Genomic DNA, 8,706 nt, shown 5'->3' with positions numbered 1-8,706 from the left:
ACTATTTTATTCTGTAATGTTGTCTATATGATGAGAAACCCCTTTTCATATTTGTGTAAGTCACTGTGCCTTGAAAGTCGACAAGTTCCCATTACTCCTCTTACACACACACACACACACACACACACACACACACACACACACACACACACACACACACACACACACACACACACTGTTCTTAACCACATAAAATAATTGGAAAGTAACTTCTTTTACATATGTCAGCTGTTTCCAGAGTATGTTGGTAATGGTATTTGTTGATATTGCATGCTATCCTCACATGTAGTTCGAATGTTTGTAGCCTTTATTTTACTTTTGTTTTTATAAAATTATTTGCAAGTACAACTTTTTAAATCATCCAGCTTGTCATTATTACAATCCACATAGTCAGAAATTTTATGAATTCCTTTACTATGCGAGTCTTTAAATATATCCTTATGATGTACCTCTACTACTGATTTTTCCCCTACATTTAAATATCCATTGCAAAAGTTTTCCTCTAGCTATTATTATCAGCCCTGTTTGAACGGGCACATCCTTCTCACCATAGTATTTTCTAGAAACAACTTGTAGTCTTTCATAATTACATAGCTTTTTCTAGGTTAATTTACATTACTGTTTTAAGTATGACAAAGCTTTTGTAAAATACATCTTTCTTTATGGTTATTTCCTATACAATTAGTGACAGTCCTAGGCATTTTAGCCACATGCCTTCTAGCTTCCATACTTTTTGCTGAACAGGGATACTTTCAGTAATGCTGTCACATTTGATATTGATTATTTCGATATAGTAAGCTGATCCAACATGTTCTTCTTAGCCACAATATGGGCCCTAAATGCAAACACAAAATACATGGACCAGTGAAGGAAAAACTTCACAATAAAGCATTTTTGAAAAGTTAACAATAAAAAACATGAAAAGCTGTGGCTCTATAAACAGTTAACACATATCTTTCATTTATCTTTTATAAGACATTCTGACAGTTTCCCATATATGTAATTGTAACATTTTGTTTTAATTTCCCTGGGGTCAATAATTTTCCTCAGCAAATTATACTTCATGTATAACATTTCCAGACCCCTGTATAAATCTATTAAATACTTGTGAGTGTTGAATTCCAGGACAGACACTGAGTCCAAAAACTTAAAGTTGTACATGCAGGGGAAAAATGAATTCAAATGCCTGGAGGTTGAAATAGTTCGTTAAAATTTTTCTTGCTGTGGATTGCAATAGCAATTGTGTGGTTGGTTTAAAAAGTTATATTTGTAGGAAAGTTTTGCAAAAAAAAAATGATTCAAATAAAAAATTCTGAACATATGTAGGAAAGGAAAAAACGGAATGGTTACACATGATTGTGCAAATATTTCCTAGAAACCAAAACTAAACAAATAAACTTAATGACAGCCACCTTATATCATAAGTATGACTGTGCTGGATTGGGGTGGAACAGTGGGTAGAAGGTGGAGACTTTTTCCAGATGGCAAAGATGCACTCATAGTGTACAGAAACCCATGTGAAATTGGATTTAAATAAGTCATTTCAATTATGCCACAGTAGAGATAGAGATATGCTATTACAATTTGACCTTTTAAACATTTTACATGTGTTGGATAGTTTAATTGAACTTATTTTTATTTATATAGCATTCGTAGTAAAAAAAATATGCTTATTTATATTCATTCTGAGATATTTTTCTTTAATTATAAAGAAATGACAGCATTGGATACTATGCAAGCTATACACAGAGGTTATCACAACTTTGACCTAATGAAGCTTCAGCAGATGTGAAAGCTAGCATCCATGTCATCATGACTGTTTGTTATGCCATAACGAAAACAGTTAAACAGCCGATCAGTTAAGTGTGTTTCCCTGTCCTCGTGCTCACTACTGAGAAAGACTGGTGCAGTTAGTCAGGTTATGCACAGAGACAACTTTTATCGTTCACCGTAGGGGAGATGTGCAACATTAAAGTTATCATTCCTCCATAAAGCACACAGTGACTGCTTTCTTAACCTTCAACTCAAATTATGTGTGGAGTGAAACAGCAGGATAACAACCATGATGATGGCCAGAACTGTAGGCATCATCCTGCCAGTCTCCCTCACGCAACACATCATGCAGTATAACTGTCACCCCATCAGACAATATATCACATAGTATAACTGCCACCCTGTCACATAATGTGTCACATAGTATAACTGCCACCCTGTCACATAATGCATTACATAGTATAACTGCCACCCTGTCACATAATGCATTACATAGTATAACTGCCACCCTGTCACACAGTGCATCATGCAGTATGACTGCCACCCTCTCAAACAATGAATCACATAGTATAACTGCCACCCTGTCATGTAAGGCATCACATAGTATAACTGTCACCCTGTCACATAATGCATCACATAGTATAACTGTCACCCTGTCACATAATGCATTACATAGTACAACCGCCACCCTGTTACATAATGCATCACATAGTATAACTGCTACCCTGTCATATAATGCATTACATAGTACAACCGCCACCCTGTCACATAATGAATCCCGTAGTATAACTGCCATCCTGTCACATAATGCATCACATAGTATAACTGCCACCTTGTCACACAGTGCATCACACAGTAGGACTGCTACCCTGTCAAACAATGCATCACATAGTATAACTTCTACCCTGTCACATAATGGATTACATAGTACAACTGTGCCACTCCGTCACATAATGAATCACATAGTATAACTGCTATCCTGTCACATAATGCATCACATAATATAACTACCACCATGTCACATAATGCATTACATAGTACAGCTGTCACCTTGTCACATAATGCATTATATAGTACAACTGCCACCCTGCCACATAATGCATTACATAGTATAACTGACACCCTGTCACATAATGTATTACATAGTACAACTGTCACCCTGTCACATAATGAATCACAGAGTATTACTGCCACCCCATCAAACAATGCATCACATAGTATAACTATCACCCTATCACATAATGCATCACATAGTATAACTGCCACCCTGTCACATCACACATTACATAGTACAACTGTCACTCTGTCAGATAGTGACTCACAAAGTATAACTGCCAGCCCATCAGACAATGCATCACATAGTATAAATCCCACCCAGTCGCATAATGCATCACATAGTATAACTGCCACCCTGTCATACAATGTATCATCAGTCTAATTCCTGCCATTCATCATAAAATGCATCAGCAAACTGCTACTCCATCACAAAATGCATTATTCAGTGTAACTACCACCCCATCACACAGTATATCATGTAATCTAACAGCTACCCTGTTGCATATTACATCAAGCAATCTAATTGCTACCCCCTCACATAATGCTGTTCCTCATCACACAATGTACCATTCATTCAAACTGCAGCCCCTCCATATATGTACTGTACTAGAACATTGAATATGATAGAATATTAACTTAGACTTGTGCCATTTTTCCATGGTAACAATAAAATATATGTTTTCATTATATTTAAACAGGACCATCTGTAAAAAACTAGGCAAATATGGTAAAATATTGATCAGTTTAATGACTTATTTTAGGCAACTTGTTATTATATTATCATGATAGCTGACAGCATATAACAAATGCCCAAAAATCTTCTTGAATTGTGACAAAAAAATCACACAATGTCTCACACACACACACACACACACACACACACACACACACACACACACACACTATACATGAAGATGTTAAATACAAACAATTGATAAGCATGATAAGTCTGCTTAAAAGGCAGAATCATAAAACCTGATATTAGCAGCTCCTTAGCCAAAACAGTATTCAGCAAAATCAGGCCAGATTTGTTTAAAACCATTTTCTTGATTGTTTTAATCTGACCATACTAACACTAATAAACTCATTTTACTCCTAAAAGTCTTTGACTGTGACCCCTTGTTGTTAGTAGAAAAGACATATGAGATGGGATTTACAGACAAGTGCTGCACAACTGTGAAGTACTAATACTCAGGCATTCATGTCACTAGGCAGATCGCAGCTTAGAAGACATGCATTATGAAGCACTCTTGAATCCCTGTACCCTCTATATTGCCAAAACTTTACTGCACTGTGTGAATTGGGTTCTACTATGGAAAGTCAAACATACTATGGAAAGTCAAACAGAAAAATCCTGAGCAACAGAAATGCCAAAAAGTAATGCCCAAAACTCAGAAGCATGTAAAATAATGTGTAAGTGCTTTGTATTATTTATTTATTTGTTTGTTTGTTTATTTTATGTATGTGTGTATGTATGTATGTATGCATGTATGTATGTATGTATGTATGTATGTATGTATGTATGTATTTATTTATTTTTATTTTTTTGCAGGATTGCACCAACTCAAAGAAGGGAAAATTATCCCCAAAAATGGAATCACTGCTGTCATACAATTGGAAATAACATCAGCAGTAATTTCCTATGGAAAGCAGCTACTGGTGTTGTCTTCCTCAGTGTCTTGTACGTCAGGTAATTGATACTTGAGGAAGTTCACCTGCAGATATATCATGATAATTGCTTAGAAATCCCACCCATGGTCTTGCTGTGGCCAAAAATGAAAGTTTAATAAGAGTAAAACAAAAAAAAACTGACCTTAACAGACTTCCTGGCCAGATCTTTGGATCTATTAGGTAAAATCTTGCATTTCAGGTTCGTCATAGCAATCATCAACATTGTCATCATCATTCCAGGGATGGAACATTCTGGTTTGGCCATACTGATACTAACAAAGGGTTTTTTTTTTAGTCCAAGCAGTATCTAAGCTATGTGGTCTTAATGTAGCCAGACCTTTTTTTTTCAGAAAGTACATGTCAACATCACATTGCAGGATCAACTACTTCTTCAGTTATAAGGGGGAAATACTATTTGCAATTTTTTTTTTGTTTTGCCTGCCACCATTCCCAATACCAGGCAAGGACTATGGTCTCACTTTCACCAACATACCTCTCAGCCTCTTAGAACAAGAAATCTGGACAAAGCCATAAGTAAAAGTGAGACAAAGGCCCAAAAACAGGGACAATTTTTAAATACTGCTCTTACAAACTTAGAAAGTTGATAGAATAACAGGTTTTACATTAGCATACATTTTCTGAAGGGTATGAAGTCTGAAACTCAGATGTCTGTCATTATTTTCTGACTTCAGTCTTTAATGATTTGTCACTAATTTGCCAGAAAACCACAATTTTATGAAAAATGGACCAATAATATGAGGCAAAAATCTGGGCATTCTGCAAAAAATCTGTACAGTTGAGAGGTATGGTCACCAAAACTTCCTCAGAAATTGTTTACATAATAACAGGAAGAAAAAGTCAGCTATTGTATACTAATGTCTTGGATTTCCCCATCTATGAACTTGTTTTCTGCCCAGTGCATTAAAATCACCTCACTTCTTGTTTCTGTTTTTAACCTTTACATCATAGTAAGTTTAATTCTAAACTATAGGAAATAACCAGTATAACTGTATACTGATCATTTATTCTTCACCAGTCATTTGCTCATAATACCTTTTGAATGACATTGCTGTCTTGCAGATATATTGATACCTTTGATAACTGGGAGGTTGAGCTGGTTTAAAGACCCTTTTCAGCCATGGCTTAGGCTTAAGCCAGGGCACATATATTATATTATATTCAGGCAAGGACTGGGTATGTAGGCATACATTAGTACATTTGTAAGGATAAATACATTTAAATCTGATAACACACCAGCATGTGCATGCAGACCTAATGGTTGCAGTGCTGACATAAGTGTAAATACAAAGTATTCATTTACAGTAGTAATTAGCAACAGAATGCAGAATCACATAATTGCTTGTCGGATACAAATGTCTGATCAGTAAATGTGCAATATTTTTTATTTGTTTAATTAATTCACTAAGAGGGCCCTTTTCAGCTTTGTCCTTGGCCAGCTTGTGCTTGGAATACATAAAATGCAAAGAAAATATAAAATGTAAAGAATATATAAAATGCAAAGAATATATAAAATGTAAAGAATATATAAAATGTAAAGAATCTGTAAAATGTAAAGAATATATAAAATGTAAAGAATCTGCAAAATGTAGAGTATATAAAATGCAAAGAATATATAAAATGTAAAGAATATATAAAATGTAAAGAGTATATAAAATGCAAAGAATATATAAAATGTAAAGAATATATAAAATGTAAAGTTAGTTGAAGCTGGTATCCAACAATGACATGTGAAACAGACTCAGTAAAAGAGTAAGTGTATAAAACTAAAATTAATTCCTGTTTACTAAAACAACAATCATATTAAAATAAAATAAAGAGTTAATGTAGATTAAATTTTATTTACAGTGACTGCAAGCCTAAATCAAATTGTTCAAAAATTCCAAAGGGTAAAACAGTAAGCTTGTAACAAATATCAAACCTGTTATATCAGGACTCAAAATATCATAAAATAAACATTATATGGCAGACATTGCAAAAATTAAAATATATATTTTTGCAGAGGGTGATTCTGCCCCAAATCATTATCTTTAAATATAATATCTTCAAAGTCACACAGCCTCTGAGAAAAAAGAAAAATGTTAAAAACAGAAAGAATCACTTTTGCTCTTTGCTCTGAGTAGTCTGATTTCAGAGGCATCTTTGAGGTAATGAACAATGTAATGAACAAAGGAAGGCACCTTATGTTAAGGAGGACACTTCTATGCAAGGCTTTACCCAAGAATCAAGTGAAACTGCTGACATATTTAGAGCTGCAGGCACATTTCCCATTACTGCTGCATTAGAGTAATCTGCACTGCACTACTGAAACTGCACAAGGGCACGCCCCCAAACAACAATATCTCCACCCCACAGACCTTTATACTGATTTAGTTGAATCAAATTTAACACTTCAAATTCTACCGTAACTGAACAAAACTCCCTGGTGAAAGCAATTCCCTCAGCAATAAATTGTTGCTTTTCCAACCTGCAAAAACAACACTGAAGTAGTGACTGGCCGTCAGTTAAGGGAACATCTTGTTAGAACAACAGCCTTCTGACAGACTTAGCAAACGTCAAGTAAATGCTGCTACCATAAAAATACAACTAAATGCTGTGACTCACTTCAAGTAGTCAGAGTAACAACAACTTTTCTTTCGATCCTTGCACACTCTTCCTCATAGGTTAGTTTTGGTGCAACCATCTGAGGGGGTAGTAACTACATTCCATTGAATCACCCAAATGTCCCTCCCCTCTATTTGTTGGTCTTCAGCTAGTACAGCTGTTGTTGATCCATCTTTAAAGTCACTTTTCCACTCCCTAACCCAAGTGAATCTAACTCCCTCCAGATACCTCACGCTACAGAAAGATAAACTGCATTTTTGTATAATTTCTTAAAAGCCCCTGTTTATTATTGCATTGAGGATCAACCTAGTCTTTGTTATTTGTTACCCTCTAAACATACTTACCTCAAAACTGAGTAAAGGCATATATATTCTTTTGGTGGGAAGCCATCATTCCATTGCTGATGCAACCTACTCTGCTCAGTCTCGCTTCACCTGACTTCACTTTGCTCCCCAGCCTTGCCTTCAAATTCCATCCACCCCCATATTACATTTATACTTAAACAGCCACTCCCCTTTTACCCAACAACCATTCACAACCCCACTTAATAAAATTCCTACTACAGCCTTTGTCTCCTCCTTTGACATCACTTCCTTTCAAATCTACCTAGTAATTACTTAACCCCTCCCTTCTCTGTCAATTCTCTTAGTCCCTCCCCTTCCACCCATAGTTTTTAACCCCACACTTATCACATCACTAACATACTTGTTATTCCAGTCACATGAGTATCATCTGAACCTCTCACCTGAATATAATGATAGCTCTGGCGTTTACAATACTTCCTCTCAGCCGTACACTGTTTACAAACTATCACATCACTCACTGTACTTCACACTTGCATACTAAATCTACAACTACTAATATCATCTTCATCAATTACTCAAATATTAGACCAAAATTTTGTTAAAATCATATCCTTCACCTTCTAATACCTTACTATCTTTCCCCATATTCTCAACATGTCAAGCTACTCCATTGTTACCAAACTATTAAACTACACAAATCATTCAATATCATTATTCCTTCAACATTCAGTTTACTTCTATGCAGTGGGGACATCCACCCCTATCCAGGGCCCTCATCTTCTCAGTAATCAATACCTCATGCAAACATCAAAACAACATGAATACACTAAAACTCTTTCATCTAAATGCACACAGCATATGTAATAAAATCCCCTGCCCACACGCCTGGATTGAATCAAACAATCCTGACAGTCTAGCCATAACTGAAAGAAGGTTAAAATCCATTATAGCTTTTGAAGAGATTTTGCCACCTGTTTACAGCTTACTACACATTGGCTGCACAAACTTGAAAGGGATGGCATTGCTCTACTTTGCCAAAGTAACCTCTAGCTTTCTCTATATTATAAATCACTTCCATCTTTGTCAAATGCAGAAATCCTGAACTCCATCCTAAACATTAACAATGTCAAATCTATTTGAATAGCAGGCCTCAATATCCCAACCTCTACTGGCTCAAAATGCATCATATGGAAAAAAATATCTTCTGTTTATCCTCCAATACACCACTTGAAACTATTATTCTAAGTGATGTAAATACCAATCAGTCTTCTATAAGACT

At 35.4% G+C, this 8,706-nt stretch overlaps 1 long non-coding RNA gene across 1 annotated transcript in view; it reads right to left on the bottom strand.

The window, feature by feature from the left end:
• Positions 1–310: 310 nt before the first annotated feature.
• LOC122796244 overlaps positions 311–8,706 on the bottom strand; it is a 219,189-nt gene continuing 210,793 nt past the window's right edge. The window contains exon 3 of the long non-coding RNA XR_006363956.1: positions 311–835. This is a non-coding gene — a long non-coding RNA (uncharacterized LOC122796244). The remainder of the gene's footprint in view (positions 836–8,706) is intronic.

This window comes from Protopterus annectens, chromosome 3.part0, assembly GCF_019279795.1.
Source record: "Protopterus annectens isolate FY-2018-M chromosome 3.part0, PAN1.0, whole genome shotgun sequence".
NCBI lineage: Eukaryota > Metazoa > Chordata > Ceratodontiformes > Protopteridae > Protopterus > Protopterus annectens.
Note: the sequence above shows the minus strand (reverse complement) of the source record. Positions and strands in the feature narration are given on the sequence as shown.